The sequence below is a fragment of the Ictidomys tridecemlineatus genome, chromosome 3, assembly GCF_052094955.1.
Source record: "Ictidomys tridecemlineatus isolate mIctTri1 chromosome 3, mIctTri1.hap1, whole genome shotgun sequence".
Taxonomy (NCBI): Eukaryota; Metazoa; Chordata; class Mammalia; order Rodentia; family Sciuridae; genus Ictidomys; species Ictidomys tridecemlineatus.
In genome coordinates, this window is record NC_135479.1 from 188,466,895 (window position 1) to 188,484,434 (window position 17,540).

A 17,540-nucleotide genomic window follows, 5' to 3' on the forward strand; every position below is an offset into this window, starting at 1 on the left:
CTTTTCAAATACAAATTTTGTTCCTCTCTGAAAACCTTGCAAGACCTTTCAATTGTTTGTTTATAATAGTGATCAAAATTCTGGTTGGGTCCTATATTATCTGGCTACAGACTTCCTTCGAACAGTTTCTAATAATCCATATTTTACTGCTCACTGGGGTCAACCAAAAATACCATCTTTTAATTCCTGTGCTTGAGATGCTCCATCTTCACGGAAATAGTTGTCTTTCCTCTATGAGGACTCTGCTTACTTTACTCACATTTAGGCTTTGGTTTTAGTCCACACAAACACTGTTTGCCTTACACTCAGCGGGTAAAGTGAAGCAGGAGGCATCAAAATACCAGACCTTAAATTATACTACAGAGTAACAAAGAGAACATGGCATTAGCACCAAAACAGACATGAAGACCAATGGTATAGAAAAGAAGACACAGAGACAAACTCACATAAATTCAGTTATCTCATACAAGACAAAGACACCATAAACAAACATTGGAGAAAATATAGCCTCTTCAATAAATGGTTCTGGAAAAACTGGAAATCCATATGTAACAAAATAAAATTAAACCCCTATCTCTCACCCAGCACAAAACTCAACTCAAAGTGGATCAAGGAACTAGGCATTAGATGAGAGACCCAGTGTCTACCAGAAGAAAAAGTAGCCCAACTCTCCATCATGTTGGCTTAGAAACTGAAGTCCTTAACAAGACTCTTAAAGCTTAAGAAGTAAAATCAAGAATCAATATATGCGTGGCTGGGTTGTAGACCAGTTGGTAGAGCACTTGCCTACCATGTATGAGGCACTGGGTTCAATCCTCAGCACCACATATAAATGAATAAAACAAAAGTCCATTGACTATATAGATATATAGATAGATATATAGATATCACACACATACACACACAAATATAATCAATATATGAGATGATATAAAACTAAAAAGCTTCTTCACAGCAAAGAAAACAATCAAGAACATGAACAGAGAATGTACAGAATATGAGAAAATCTTTGCCACCTGTGCCCCCATATAGAGCATTAATCTCCAGGATATATAAAGAACTCAAAAAATTTAACACTAATAAATAAATAAATAGACAGATAGATAAAAATGACCCAATCAATAAAGGGGCTAAGGCACTGAGCACACACTTCACAGAAGAAGTACAATTGGTCAACAAATATGTAAAACAATGTTCAACAGCACTAGCAATTAGAGAAATGCAAATTAATACTATACTGACATTTCATCTCATTCCAGTTAGAATGGCAATTATCAAATATACAAGTAACAATAAATGATGAGGATGTGGGGGGGGAAAGTACACTCATGTGATAGTCAAGCCAAAGTGACTCCATTTTATTTAGTAACTCCATTTTGTAAAACAACCATGCCAAATAGAAGGGTCAAGAACAGGGTAAGATGTTCTTTTCCTTTTACTATAGAAACCTTTAAGAACATGGAACTACCAAATGGGGCATTGTTTATGTAACTAGGGTAACAGGGCTCTGTTTCTGTTACTGGGGTGATTTGGCTAATTGTATTGGATAGACCCCCAAACGTCTCTTTTGTGGTTTCAGGCTTATAAGGAGTGCCCTTGCAATTGTTCCGGGCTGATCAGGGGAACAGCTTTATGTTCTGGTCAGTTGCCACTGGTATACTTCAATAAAGGCTTGATTTGATTATACATGAGTGGGCTGGAAGTCAATTTATGAAACCCCAGGATAAAGCTTTAACTATAACACTCATACATTGCTGGTGGGACTGTAAATTGGTACAACCACACTGGAAAACAATATGGAGACTACTCAGAAAACTTGAAATATAATCATCATTTTACTCAGTTATCCCACTCCTTGATATATACCCAAATGGCTTCAAGTCTGCATACTATAATGATGCAGCCACAATAACATTTATAGGAACTCAATTCACAATCACTATGCTATGGAACTGAGCTAGGTGTCCTTCAACAGATGAATGGATACATATATACAATGTGGTACATATACACAATGGAATATTATTCAGTTGTAAAGAAGAATGAAATTATAGCATTTACTGGTAAATGTATGGAACTAGAGGCTATCATGCAAAGTGAATTAAGCCAATCCCAGAAAACCAAAGACCTAATAATCTCTGTGATATGTGGATGCTAACTCACATTGGGGAGGGAGCAAGGTTCACCAGAATGGACAGGGTAGAATGAGAGGAAGGGAGATGGGATAGGCATGGGAAAGACAGTAGAATGAATCATACATACATTTTCTATGTTCATATATGATTATAACACCAGGGTAATGCCACATCATGTACAACCACAAGAATGGGAAGTTATACTCTATGTGTATATATATATATATATATATATATATATATATATATATATACATATATATGTATATGACATGTCAAAAGTTATTATACTATCATGTATAACCGAAAAGAACAATAAAAACTTAAAAAATAAAAAGAAAGAAAGAAAGCCCACTTGCTTTACCATATTTTATTCAACCTCCTTTTAGGGCCATCTCTGGACATTTTAAATTCAGTTTTAGCAAGAACTCCTATCCTTGATGTCATCTTCCTCTGTCATGGTTTGGATATAAAACATCCTCCAAAGGATCCTATGTTGAAGGATGAGTCCCCAACAACACAACATTTGTAGGTGAGGATTTTAGGAAGTGACTGGGTCATGAGTGCTCATAATCGACTAATCAACAGACTAATCCATTGATGGGTTCAAAATTGAATGGACTATTGGGATGTGGCGAAAACTGTAGGAAGTGAGACCTAGCTGAAAGAATTAGGTTACTGGGGCGAATGTCCTGCAAGAGTATGTCTTAGCCTTGTCACCTTTCTCTTTTTGTTTCCTGGCTACCATAAGGGGAGCAGAATTGATCTTCCATTTGCTCTCCACCATGATGTTCAGCCTTGCCTCATCCTCCATTATCTTTCACCATTCCCCATGTCTAGCCTGTCTTCAGCAAAAATCCTGTTAGGTTGATCTAGCCAGAATCCCACCACCCCTGAGGATCTATCTTGGTAATTTTCTTCCACTAACCACCCCTTCCTGCTTTGCTCCTTGGTTACAAATTCCCAATTACTCATGCTATGTTTGTAGGTTAGCTCAACCTCTCTCACTGACTGCTAAATCCCATTGCATGACCCCTGTACCTACAGTGATGGCCCTGAATAAAGTATCTTACATACTTCAACAAGTATCATTGAATGATATATTTTTTTAATAGTTCAACTTTCATTTCACTTCCTCAAAAAAAAAAATGTTAACTGACTTTGTTACTCCAATATGTTAGTTAGGTCCCCTACTGTAGGGTCAGTGTACTTCTCTTTTGTCCTTAAAGCATGCTATATATTTGAGAGATTACTTGATTAATGTTCACCTTCATTAAGTTTTTTTTATTCCATGAAGGCAGGTATTATGTTTGCTTTGATCATTCATTAAGACCTGACATTTAAAGCAAATTTATGAAATAAATTGATGAATCAACATCAAGAAGATCCTAAACGTACATCTACAATTTCCTCAAACTTAACAGAATAATTCAGTCAATTATACACATTTTTAAAGGTAGTGCTGTGATCTGAATGTTTGTGTCCCTTTAAATTCATATGTTGGAGAGAGTGCTCAAAATTATTGAACTAAAGGCTCTTAGTTCATGAGAACTCCCCCTCACAATTGGGATGAGTGTCCTTGTAAAAGAGGTTGAAGGGAGCCTGACCCTCCTTTCCACCATGTGAGGGCATGTAGAAGGCACCATCTTTGAGTCAGAAAATGTTCAGCAGCCATTGGATCTGCTATTTTTTGAAATGTTATTAATATATAACATATTTTATCTAATAGCTTTTCAAATACTTGTTTCCTCAAACATTGCTGGACAAAAATTTAAATTTCAGTTGAATAAAAATTACTTTTTGATACAGGCATATGCCATGCAAAAAAAAAATTAAATCTCAGTACTAAGGAATACCCATTTTTGCATATCTAAAATTCAAATTTAACTGGGCATCCTCTGTTTCATCTGGCAACCCTACAAAAGTAAATTTGAGGTTCTAATTAGGCCTGAGCATAAACAGTTACAAAATTATCAAAGAAGATGCCTCAAAAGAAATGCAGAACTATAACATGTTAAACTATTAATACTTGCCTAGGGAATGTACTAAGTCATATTCTTAGGCATGAGAAATTTACCAGAATTAAAACAAATCCCTATCAGTAACGAATTGATCTAATCAGAAAAAGAAAAGCGAAGGAATAGGGAAAATGAAGACAGAAGAAAACAAAAACGAAAGTAAGAAAGAAAATCCAAGGCAAGAAAAAAATGTAGGTTAAAAGACATTAGCAACTATTTTAGAGTTCCTACGGAAACCTTTGGATTCCTTCAAAATTATATAATGTGAGAAAATGAAAGTGCTAAAAAATTAAGCTCTGAGAAAGGTAGTAGACCTCAGGCACTACAATTTGGCTAGAAGGAAAGGAAAGAAATGATATTAAGTGTTTGTGTATATAAAAGTCACTTTTCTTACAGGAATATGTGTTGAGTTTGAAATTAAAGTTAATAGCACATCACAGGTCTCACTTAAAAATAAGTCAACCTGAAAAAAAAAAACAAGACACCTGGCATCCTTATATATGCTTATATAAGGCTTACATAAGGTTTGTGCTAAACTCTCACCAAGAATTTATTGATAGATAGTTGCATTTATAGCATTTAATGATAATGGATTCTCACAAAGTTCACTGATTTTAATTGTAGGAATGGGTTTATTTTTTAACCTCTCTCCTACCTCCCTCTCCATCTTCTATTTCAAAACCCTCAAAGTATATAACCAATGAAGTTTTGATTTTTACAAAGTAACTTTCTACAGGTATCAAATTCATTGCTACTTATGGGCAAAAGGAACTCTTCCAGGGCTTCTATAGTTTGAGGGATTTAATTATACTCTAATTCTTGCATGTTTGTGCATTGCAACTGGAATATTTAAGCACAAGCACCCATCCCTAAGGCTATGCTTGCTTCACAATATAACCAAGGAAGAGTGGGTCAGGACATTGGATACTGTGAACATTATTTTAAGTGCTCAATTGGAAATTAGGGGATCCCATCGCTAGCTCCAGCTAGCAATATAAGTAACACAGCAGAGACTTGGTGCTTCAGTTTCTATACTGAAGCATCTATGTCATCTATGCTTCTTTCATTAAGAAGCTGAATTTTGAGAGGCTAGAGTTGTGGCTTAGCGGTAGAACACTTGCCCAGCATGTGTGAGGTACTGTGTTTGATTCTCAGCACCGCATATAAATAAATAAAATAAAAGGTTCATTGACAACTAAAATTAAAAAAAAAAAAATCTGAATTTTGAAAGCTGTATTTAAAATATCTTCTTTTCCTGAATAATCTATAGAAGGCTTTTCTATACTCCACACTGGCTCTGTTGACCACACAATTTATGACAGTCTCACTCTCACAGGCATTGGGTTTTTATAGTGAGCTTTGATTTGGGACTATAGTAACCACAAGAAAAAGCCCTTAGAAAAAAAGCACATTTTAAGATTCTCTAAACAAGCATAGGTTAAAAAAAAAAATTTCCAAAACAGATGCTTTCTGCCCCAAAGGACAGGCATACACGTTCATCTGTTTCCTACATTTTACTATTATGCTACATAGTTCTGAAATAATCTCTCTTTGAATTTCACTTGATCACACTCCAGTCACACTGGGTAATGCTTCCCAGCCCTCTAAGCTGACACAGAAAAGCATTTCCCATTACTGCTCTCATCCCGCCTGTGTCGCTAGACCTTCCCACGCACTTCAGCTTTTGCAGTTCAATGAACATCCCCAAGAAGAGAATAAAAATGGTTTGCTTCCTTGTGTCTTTTGCATCTTTTTTCCAAGAATGTCTGATTCCTATTTAGATACTCCTGCACTGTTTTCTATTCAAGTCGGGCAGGAAGTCAAGGTGAGGAAGAGAGCTAATCATTTTTCAGGAGAAAAACAATTTGGGTTCCACGAAGGCTTTCAGCCAGAGAAGAAAACAAAGCAAAACAGAACTAAATAAAAAGGAACACAAAACGTACTGGGGTTACAGCTTTCCCTACATGGTCTCCTGGTCTTGCAGGTCTTTCTATAACGATTTACTAAAAGGTCATTTATGCAGTAATTTGTTGACTTGAAAACTATATACTATTTGTAATAAGAATTTCAGGAAAGAAAGCAGTCTTTAGCCACTTATCTCTATATTGGGGTGATATTTAAAAAATGTCTTTTTCAAAAGGCATTGCTCTACACATATAAAATCTCATTACAGAATAGTAAATGCTAATATCTTAAATTGCATACAATTCAGAAATGAACAATAGTACATATAGAATAATATGGATATACACATTTATTTATGTATTTAAAATAACTTTAAAAAAATGTCAATATCAACCAAATTCAAGAATGCAACCTGAAACTCATAATTAAAGCTTTATTGTCTTTTCCTGTTGTTAGGGCTTGAATTAAGTCACCCCAAAAATTTATGTTGCAATCCTAACCCTCAGTAGCTTTCAAAGTGACTTATTTGGAAATAAGTCTGTTGTGCATGCAATTAGTTAAGATGTTGCTGTATGGTGTAGGTTGGACTCTTAATCTAATATGACCAATGTCTTATAAAAAGAAAATATGAGGAAATAAGGAAGCAATATCATATGCAGAATGGAAACAGGGATTGTATTTTTATAGCTGCCTGACAAGGAATACCAAGATTGACAGCTACCACGAAAAGCTAGGATGAGGCTAGAAGAGACTTTTCCCATAGTCTCAAGGGAGCTTGGGTGTGCTGACATCCTGATTTTAGACTTGCAGACTCAAGAACTCTGAAGCAGTAAATTCTTTTAAACTATCTACTTTGTGCTATTTGGTTACGATGGCTTTGGATAACTGGCATAATTGTGTACCCTTCCATATTTGCAAAGAGAAAGAGTCCTCCTGGCCTAATCACCTCTTTATATTTTAAAGGTTCTACCTTTCAATATCATTTCAAGGGTAAATAAATTTCAACATGAATTTGGGAGGGAACAAGCATTAAACCACAGTAGAAGAACCCTTGATGCACCTTTCCAAGACTTAATGTATAAGAAAAATCATTCAGATAATGTTTACAAGAACATTATTTTAAATCTTAAATAGAGTCAAACTCTACAAAGCATATGAATAAAGAATATGAAAAGATTTTAAAATCATACAGTATGTAGTTTAGGACAAAGATCCCAAAATATGCTTAGTCAAAAGAATTGGTGAAGGGTCTTTCTGAACTCTTTCTTTGCCCTTCTTCCCTGATTGCAAGTCAAAAAAATCCAGGAAGTTCGCTCTGACCTTTCCCCCTACACTTCTGTCCTGAAGCAGGTCCCAAAGACCCCCATTTATAAACACTTTTTCCTAGTACTTGGAAGGAAAGAAAAATCTTTATCTCTGAAGACACTGGGACACTGGACCCAGTGAAGGATCTGAACCAACAGGCCTTTCTAAGTTCCCCATTTTTTCCCATTCCATCATCCTTCCTCTCTACAATCTCACCTCTCCCTGACTGCCTACTTTTTCATAATTCCCAAGCATAAAATGCACATTTCCTTGTGATGGGTGTGGGGTGGGAGTCTTCATTTCCAACTCCTCTCTTTTGTTAAGCTGTCTTTTGTTATAAGAACTGAGCCATGAACCTAGCAGTAGAAAAGGATGGATATCTCTTTTCTCCTATATACCCAATGCAAAACCACGATTCACTGTGTTGCTATCGACCTTTTAGCTTTTTAATGTGCATCCAATTGTATTTATTTCCATTTATTTTCTCCCTATCTCTGTCTCAGCCTCTGTCCCTCCCTCTCCCTTCCTCTCCTCACTCCCTCTCTTTTTCTTTCTCTGCTACACAATCACAAAACTTTTTTTAAAAATTATCAATAGAATCATGCTTAACAAACTGTTTTGTAACTTTTTTATTTAACACAGAACTCCCCATGATCTAGCTCATTCTTTTTAAATGAGATCTAGCTCATTCTTTTAAAACAGACCTAGCTCATTCTTTTTAATAGCTACATAATATTTTTATTGTGCCAATGAACCAAAATTTACATATTTATTTCCCTATTGATGCAAAACAATCTATGCCCACATACATATTTTGGTATAGAATGGATTCCCAGATGTAGAACTGCTGAATCAAAAAGAAATGGGGATAATCATCTTTTTATGTGTATATTGGACATTCATATTTCTTCAGTAGATTGTCTTTTTTGGCTCTGCCCATTTTTCTTTTGGGTTGTTTATCTCAGAGATTGACAGCTACTCATTTTATGTCTACACTCACATTTGCTTATACAGGCTAATAATGCTTCTCCCTTGCTGACATTAGTTTTATAACTCTGTGGTGACTCTCAACTCCTACACATTTTAGTTTTTTATATCACAAATACTTTCCTAAGTTCCATTTTGCTTCAGAAGTGATTGTCTTAAAATTATATTAAAGTCTCCTAAGAGTTCATTTAGTACTTTTATTGTTTTTAATATCTAACTTTTTAATTTGTCTGAAATACTATTTCCCAAGAGGACAATTATTTTTTTCGACTCATATCTAAACTGCTAGAATTCCTCTCAGGCCAGCTTTCAGGGTGCTGCCCCTATCAACCATCTCAGCATTCCTGTCTGCTGCTGAAATCCATGGAAGCCACCATCACGCCCTTTTACCTAACCTGCTACAATCACCTCTTAACAGCCATGATGGGATTCTCAGCACACAAATAAGTATGTCAATTCTCTGCTTGGTATACACACACAACAGCCTCAATAAATGGCAAAAACATTTTGCTAAATGAAATAAGCCAGTTTTAAAAATATGATCACATTTATAAGATATTCCAGAAAGGGAAACTGTAGAGACAGAGGGCTGAGCCATGGTTACCAGGAAGTAGGGTGGAAAGATGAGCTTACTCCAAGGGGCATAATGGAGCATGAGAGAAATGTTCTGTGTGTTGATTGTAGAGATGGCTACAAACTCATAGAAATATACACTAAAAGGAGTGAGTTTTACTGTAGGTTAATTTTACCTCAGTGATCTTTTGAACAAAGAAACTGCTGGTTCCTCCATTGTGTTAAAAAAATAAAAAAGTACACCATTATACCATGGTTTCAAAGGTTCTACCTAAAATATGGCCTGTCTTCTTCTCCATATTACCTACTTATTGTTCCTTTTTTCTCATTTGGGTGCAGCCATGCTGAGATGTTTGCTTCCTCTGAACCATGCCAAGTCTCTTTCCCTCTCAGGGCATTTGTGCATGTCATTTTTATGCCAGAAATACCATTCTTCTGATAATACATGTTATAATTACTAGCTCTTAAAAAAAAAATACCTGTGCACAGGTGTTATCCCAATGGATTCTGATTCAAAGAACAACTATCTTCATCTCTACTTACACACTGGGAGTCTTAATGGCTAATGGTCATGGTAATTAACCATCTTCCCCTGAGTTCTTCATTAAAGACCACACCTTTGACTTCCCAGTGTTATCTTGGTCTCACATTAGAAAGGCAGTTGGCATATTTATACTCTTCAAAGAAGTTTTATATGTAGATCTTTATTATAAAATTCAATATAATTAAGTAGATTAATGTATCACAGCAAAGGGAACATAGTAGCAGGAAAGATCAAAGGAAACAGGTATCGGTAAGAAAATGAAAAAGCTACAATATTCTGTATGGATTGTAGAAATGTAGCCAGAATTACTCTGTATATCCTATTCTCCAGTGTAAATGGAAAAAAAAAAACATTCAGTTTTGTGATTCTCTATGTCTATGACCACCTGCTAAGGAAGGACAGTACTATTTCTGGTACTGCGCCTTGAGATATCCCTCTCTTGGGGGTTTTCCCAAGGTGTCCATTGGGCAATGCAGAGAACAACATCCTCAACAAAATTCTTACAGTAAATAAAATAATGAGTTTCTCGGGACTGTTTCTTCTAATGATCCTCTATGTGACCCAAGGGCATAATTCCAAAGTACAATTCAGGAAAAACAATTCAGGGCAGAGAGTTGCAGAATAGAGTAGTGGTGGGAACAGGCGGTAATTAATGTAATTCATTTGCACATTTTTCTATGCTTAGAGTTTAATCCAAGAAGAGATTTCAACAGATCTAAAGCAATAGTTTCCACTGTATGTTCTGAGTGGGGTTAATAGTTCCTGAATATTTTAAAAAGGTTCTTTGTGCATTCAAGAGCTATTGGAGGCATACTGAAGAATTTAATACCACTCTACCTCTTGTAATATTTTTGTTTCATAACACCCAATAGTTACTCAAGGAAAATGATGAACTCGAACAGAAGTATACTATTGTGTTGTCAGATTTCTTTCGTTATAACAAATATCTGAGATAAATCAAGTTATAAAGGAAAAAAATGTTTATTCTGACGCACAGTTTTAGAAGTTTCGGTCCTTGAAGAGTTGGTCTTGTTGCTTTGGGGCTTGTGGTGAAGTGGCACATCACGGCAGAGAAAAACTATTCACCTCATGGCTCAGAAGCAAAAAAGAGAGAAACATGAAGGGGCTGGGGACCCAGAATCCTCTCCAAGGGCATACTCCCAGAGACACATTCCAGTAGGCCTCACCTCTTCAATTTTCCACCATTTCCCAACAGCAAGTCTCCAACACATGGAAATTTGTGGATCACTCAAGATCCAATTCATAGAAACCAGATTCTTCCTGTTCCTCAGTCTTGTTCAGAAATAACACTGCCTGCTGGCTGTACTTTACCAGAAGTGAGGACTGGTAAGAAAGCCACCATCCTTGCTTCCATCTTTTATGTCATTAAGAGAACCTGGGAAGTTTGTGTGGCACATAGCACAGAACTGAATCATCTGGGTCAACCTAGAACAACCGTGATTTCTTAGAGGAGAAAGTTACAGTGTGAACTTCAGGACAGAGCTCAGAAGAGTGACTTCTTTTTCTAAATAAAATTCAATGTTGATAATGGCTTAGGGAAATGCCTGATCCAATAAAAATTTGTTCCTTCAACAGAGAATTCAAAGAAGTAATTCTGAAGTCTGTTGATAATGTGGGAACATTGGGATTTAATCAAACACAGGCAATAGATGCACCAGAAGATTAATAGGTCTGTTGAGACTAATGCAAACTATTTCTTTTTAACAAGGATTTTGTTAGGGACAATACAAAATAAGCTATTTAAATCCATAAATCCTCAGCATATACATTTTCCTGATCTCTCTAGTAGCCATCTTGCCATAAAAAGGAACAGTTTTCTATGTCCTATGTTGAGAGAATTAGCATGTCAACTCAACAAAAAGACTTCACTCCCAGTGGCCACTTCTTGGTTGTGATTTCAATGCTTTTAATATTAAATCCTCAAAAAACTGATGTGAAGGTAAAATTCAACAATTTGCCTATTTTTTTAAAAAAAACAAGCAAACAAAAACAAAAACAACAAAACAAAACAAGAGCTTTGAACTTTGCTGGCACTACTGAATTTGTACAACTTTTTTTTTTCCTATTAAAAACATTATCTCCTGATGCTACATGGTTTACCAAAAGAATGAGGACAGCACTTTATGACCTTGCAATTTCTACCATCAGGGTGTCAGTTGTTTTGTTGTTGTTGTTGTTTGTTTGTTTTTCTTTCTTTTTTCTATTGTGGTACTGGGGATTGAACCCAGGGTCTCCTGCATGCTAGGCAAGTACTTTACCACTGAGCTATACTCACAGTCATATTGATTTGTTTTTTCCTCTGGGAAAAAAAATAGTACTATTTTCTGTAGTCAATGTTTCTACTTTTGGAGATATTGCTAGGCATAGACACCTTATGTCAGATAGGATGTTGGGGGACATCTTTTATCAAATAGAATGATGCATGAATTGAGAAGCCCTTGACAAAACCTTAGGTATGAAGAAGTTTGACACTTTTATAGTCATGACTATGTATTCATATTCTGGGCCACCTTTAATATCCTTTTCAGAAAAACTCCCTAGATATTTTGTCACACAGCTTTGTAATACTTTGGACTGAATTTAAAATAAGCTTCTATAAGATTGCAGGTTCAAAGCCAGCCTCAGCCAGTTTGTGAGGCCCTAAGCAACTTAGCCAGACTTTGTTTCAAAATAAAACATAAAAATGGGCTGGGGATATGGCTCAGTAATTAAGCCACTGGTTCAATTCCCAGTACAAAGAAAATAAAATAAGTTCCTCCAGGATGTAAGTTTAAAGTGCTGATTCTTACACCTCTCCCTGCTAAAGACCTCAGATCATGCTGTGTAATCTCCACTTAACAATGTTAACAAACCATGTCCTTTCTGATTCACTCTAAACAGCTGTAGGCTCATTAGAAAACTCGGAAATTGTTAGAATGACCCTCCATTTTACTTGCTGACAAATGACAAACCCCAGTCCCCACCTGGAATGCCTAAGATACTGCACCTCTTTTGTATTTCAATAAATGATTCTGCCACTATGTGGAGGGAAATATTCATTGTGACTAGAGGGAGCCACCCTTAATATTATCAACTACTAAACCCTTTATCTGATTGTTCCATGATTCTTGGGAGGGCTAGTTCCTGTGGGTAAACTTTGGATCTCCTTATCATTAATCCATTCACCTCCTCTCATATTTTGTTTCACAAATGGCATGTCACCTTTTCCCTCCTCACTTCTCCTACTCATTTTTTCATTTCTGTGGTAACTGAATGGTGCCTTTTTTTTTTCTTAAGATTAATTTTTAGTGCTAGAACTAAAATTCAGGTATTTTTTCATCACAATGCAAGGATGTTTTGATATGTTTATGTTGATCTTTTTCTCCCCCCAAATTAATTATTTATTCAAGATCAGACTATTGTACAATAGAAGTTTGAAACTGATTGTCATAACAATCTTCCTTAGATTTATCTTTTAACAGGAAATAAATTAAAAAGCAAGTCAGGAGTAAAACAAATAAATAGAAGGAAGGATTTCTTAAAAAGCTTTTCCCTAAGTGCTTTTTTTTTGTTGTTTGTTTGTTTGTTTTGCTATTACACATTGCTTTAAAAAGAAATCACCAAAAACATAACTTACTGAACATAAAAAAGTATATAAATGCAAGCATTAAAAAGAATTTTTGCCAACTGTGTCTGATGAATCAGAAAGTCATTGAGTGTGTGTTTAGCTCTCAGCCTACATAACTTTACTTGTTTTCTTCTGTTGAGACATAAGACAGAATTATCCACTGGGCCTCTTTTGTGTCCTGTTCCAAACAGCTGTTCTCTGGACTCTGTCTTGCAGATGACCTTAGGCATAAACTCTCCATCCTCACCCTCTTGATAAAAATCCATGCTGCCAAAACAATATTTGTTAATCTACAAGAGCAATTCCTCCCTCCTTTGAAGACAGGAATTGTCCTTGAGAAGCTATTCCCTGAAAGGTTGAACTTCAGCTGATACCTCCTGCTAAAGCATCTTTACAAATAAGTGTAGCTTTACCATCTTTTGGATATTGTTTGTCCCCCAAATGTTCATTGCTAGAAGCTTGGTCCCCAGAACCAAGTGAGGAAAGGTAGTGGAAACTTTAAGAGGTGGGCCCTGGTAGAAAGTAATTAGGTCATCATAGGCACCACCTCTTAGAAGGGATTGATGTCTGTCTTGCAGAAATGAGCTTGGTCTTGCAAAACTGGATTAGATAGTGCAAGAGTGAGCTCTTACAATGTGAGGCTGCCCTGCAGCTTCACAACTTGTCAATGCCTGCTTCCTTTTCATTCACCTTCCCCATCATATTGTGATGCAGACAGGGGGCCTTCCCCAAATGCTGGCACCAAGCTGTTTGGACTTTCTATACCCCAGATTCCTAAGCCAAATAAACCTCTTGACTTTAACATTAGTCATCATCAGTTATTCTGTAATAGCAGCACATAACATTAGTCATCATCAGTTATTCTGTAATAGCAGCACATAATGGACTAAGGCAGCCCTCCTTCAATAAACGAGGACCTTCCCTTGAACTTCCTGTTGCTTAGCATTTCAAGTAGAGGTCCATGCTAAGGGAGCTCTGGTGGATTTTCTCCCACAAGCAAACATGTGAAGAGCCTGTCAGTATTCAGCACAAGTGAGGGAAGGTACAGAAAAGTCTCAAAAGATTTATACATAAAAATACCATTTAGTTTTTTTTTTTAATCTTCGAACATAACAATCATAGATTAGAATATATGGGTCAATGGAATTAGTCTGCCTGTTCTTCCAAATTTATTTTCCACAGAAGCCAAATCATAATCACAACGTCACTTTGTTAATTTTCAATGAGAAATGGCTAACATTAGGACCAAATACCTGGAAGTACATGTTAGGAATTTTTCTTCTATACAGGCAGAGCTGCCTGGAAAAGCAATTATTAGTCATAAGGTGGTTTGGTGATCATGGAATCAGAAAACAAACAAGTCAGTGAGATGAATCAAAGGTTCATTGGCAGAAGACTAACATCTGATGCACCCACGGACACAGAAGGTTCTGAAATTCTCGAACTTTCCTGGCTGAGGCCCCTGCTCATTGGATGCATTTGTCTAACTATTGCTTTGAAGTACAGTTTCCAAGTGCTTCCAAGTCTGCCTTTTCTTATTAACGTTTTTTTTTTTTCTTTAGAAAAGTCAAATCTTTTAATCAGTAAAGGTCCCTTTGGTTTAAAAGCAATTCTAGTTCTTTAAAGTAAGGGATTCATTTTATGTGGAGACTGTATTGTGTAATTCTCAGAAGGCAATCTTATTTCTTTATTTTCAGGTTCTTAGGGGACTCTGCAATGTAGTTTCCAAGAGCAGACAACATTATATTTTTAGTGCCTAGTGTAGTGGGATGAAAATGGGGTTAGGAATCAAGAGAGTTGGGTTTGGGTTTAATCTCTGACACTTAACTAGTTTTGTGACCATGGGCAAAATATAATTGCCTTCATTGAAAAATAAATAAGACCTGTATGACCTATCTCAAAAAGTTGTATCCAGCACCAAATTATACTATATATATCAAGGTACTTTCATGTATTTATCCTTCTTTTCCTCAACCTTAAATATTTATTGACAACTTATTATATTCCAGGCTCTGATCTAGCACTGTAATGAGAAAAAAAATGCAGACCAAATCACCTGTCCACACAGAGTAGAGTCTAGATGGAGGACAGGTCAGTGATGAGAAGAAGAAAAGGCAGGAGTGGGAAATGGGAAACACCAGTGGGATGGAGAGGTTGCAAGTTAAAGTGGGGTGGTAAGGGAAGGCCTATCTGAGAAGAAACTAGGAAGAAAGAAGTGAAGAAAGGCAGAGAGCTGGGAGAATGAATACCTAGTTGGAAAAACTAATGAAGCAAAGCCAAGAGCCAGTGTACCTGCAACCCCAAACAAAAATAAACAACAACAACGAAAACAAAAACAAGCCAGGAAAGACAATGAGGACATGACAAAAGGGGACATAGAGAGGGGAGAAGTCAGAAATGTGGTATGTAGAGATGCTGATGCAAAAATAAATCCAATAAGTGCAAGGACAGTATTAGAGAGAATTTTTCAGTGGCTTTTTCCATCATTCAGATGAAAAATAGTGTTGCTTGACCTTGGCAGTGGAAAAGAAAAGAAATGTAACCTGGAAATATTCTGAAAATAGAAGAAACAGGTTTTTCACTATGGGAAAGATATTAGAAGAAAAAAGTGGTGTACAAAATCAATCAAGGTCAAGGGCTTAATTGAGTGGAAAACGATGGGTGAAGTAGATATTAGGAAGGAAGGAAGAAGTGAGAGTTCTGTTTGGAGCATGTTAATTTTGAAATTCCCTTTAGACATTCCTATGGAATGTTGAATAGATAGTTTTGGAAGTTCAGGAAAGGAGCATATGATTCAGATATACATTTGTAATTAACAGCATATAGAGGGTGGTTAAAGCTACAAAAACTGATATGATCATGTAGGAAGTATGGTAAGATAGAAAATGAGGAGGTTCAAGGACCCTGCACTGGGGCACTACAAAGTACACAGGTTGAGCAAGAGGATAGAGGTGGTGGTACTTCAATCTGTAAAGCAATGTCCAGACAGAGAGAGAGAAAACCAGTGAATGAGTGAGGTCCTAGAGGCTTAGTGAGGGAATGAATACCTCTGTCCAATACTGAAGATGTGTCTACTAAGAAGAATACTCAGGCAGGGGTCATATTTAACAATGTGAAAGTCACCTTGATTCATCATAAATGTTGTATAGAATGAGGGGGAAGAGGTTGGATTTTAAAGAGGGTTCAAGAAAAAAAAATGGAAAGAGATTGCACACAGAAAAGATAAACAAACATGGAGAGAGAAGAGAAATGAGAGAATTTTTTGATCTTTTTTTTTTTGAAATGAGAGAAATAAACATTATGGTCATGTGCTGATGGGAATGGATTAGACCAGGGGAAAACGGCTATAACAATATTTTTAAGAACATGGAAGGATATGTCATGATGGAAGCTTATTTATTAACATATAGTCAGAAATAACTTCAGGTCTGATATACAAAATATTTATATTGCTATTTTTTAAAAAATTTGGGCTGGTTTCTATATTTCTTGAGAAGCCATAGGACAAATCAAATATAAATCTTATGACTGGGATTAAAGCAGTCTTCCCTGTATTTTCCTGTTATTCCTTTTGTCTCTGAGGACTCAAATTAAGTATAACTTTTCCTGAAATAGCCTCTCAAGTTACCTCACTTTAGTCTTCCAATCAATCAATGAACTTGTGGAAAACAGAATTCCAACAATCTAGGGAAGATTCTCTTCCCCTTATTCAGTAAGGTAGTGCTGTGGAAGGATTTTGCAGAAGGAATTCAGGTCACTTATCAATTGACCTTATACAGAGAGGGTCCCCTGGATTATACAGATAGGCCCAATCTAGCCACATTAAGAAGAGATCTGCCTAGAGGGAGAAGAGTCACAGTGGAGAGGATTAAAAGGGACTGGGAGCTTGAAAAGGGTTTTATGCCTGCTGATTTTGAAAATGGGGGATGTGTACCCCAGGACAGGAAATGCAGGCAAACAAAAAAAGGGGAAAACTGGCCAATGGCTACCACAAAGGGGCACCTCAGTCACACAGGCAAGCAACTGAATTCCGCTTGAAAACTGAATGAGCTGGAGTGCAGATCCATTGCTAGAGAGTCCAGCACTTTGATTATGACCACATGAATCCACAGCAGAAAACCATCTGAGATTGGACTTCCAATCTACAGAACCACAGTATAATAAACAGGTCCTGTTTTAAGCCACCATATTTGTAGCAACGGTTGCACAGCCATGTTGAGAGCCACAGCCGAAGGGGCCCCAGCAAACTTCCAGCTTCCAGCTGATTGGCTCCTCTGCGATGATGCTCATTGGGCTGTTTCCCACCCTTTCAGACCACGGAGCTACTCATTGGGGGACTCCTTTGGCTCCGCCCACGCAACCCAGCCAATCGGCCTCAAAAGCCGGAGGAGTGGGGGTTGAGAGGCTCCCCGGAAGCTGGTGGTAGCAGTTGGGCTCTGAGGGAA

The 17,540-nt window shown here is 36.8% G+C and overlaps 1 protein-coding gene and 1 non-coding gene across 20 annotated transcripts in view; both read right to left on the minus strand.

The window, feature by feature from the left end:
- The window catches only part of Robo2 (roundabout guidance receptor 2), a 1,537,051-nt gene that overhangs the window by 264,274 nt on the left and 1,255,237 nt on the right, over positions 1–17,540 (minus strand). The gene's annotated exons all lie outside the window — the stretch shown is intronic.
- On the minus strand, positions 11,692–11,764 carry Trnaa-agc (transfer RNA alanine (anticodon AGC)). The gene has a single exon. It is a non-coding gene; the product is annotated as a tRNA-Ala (tRNA).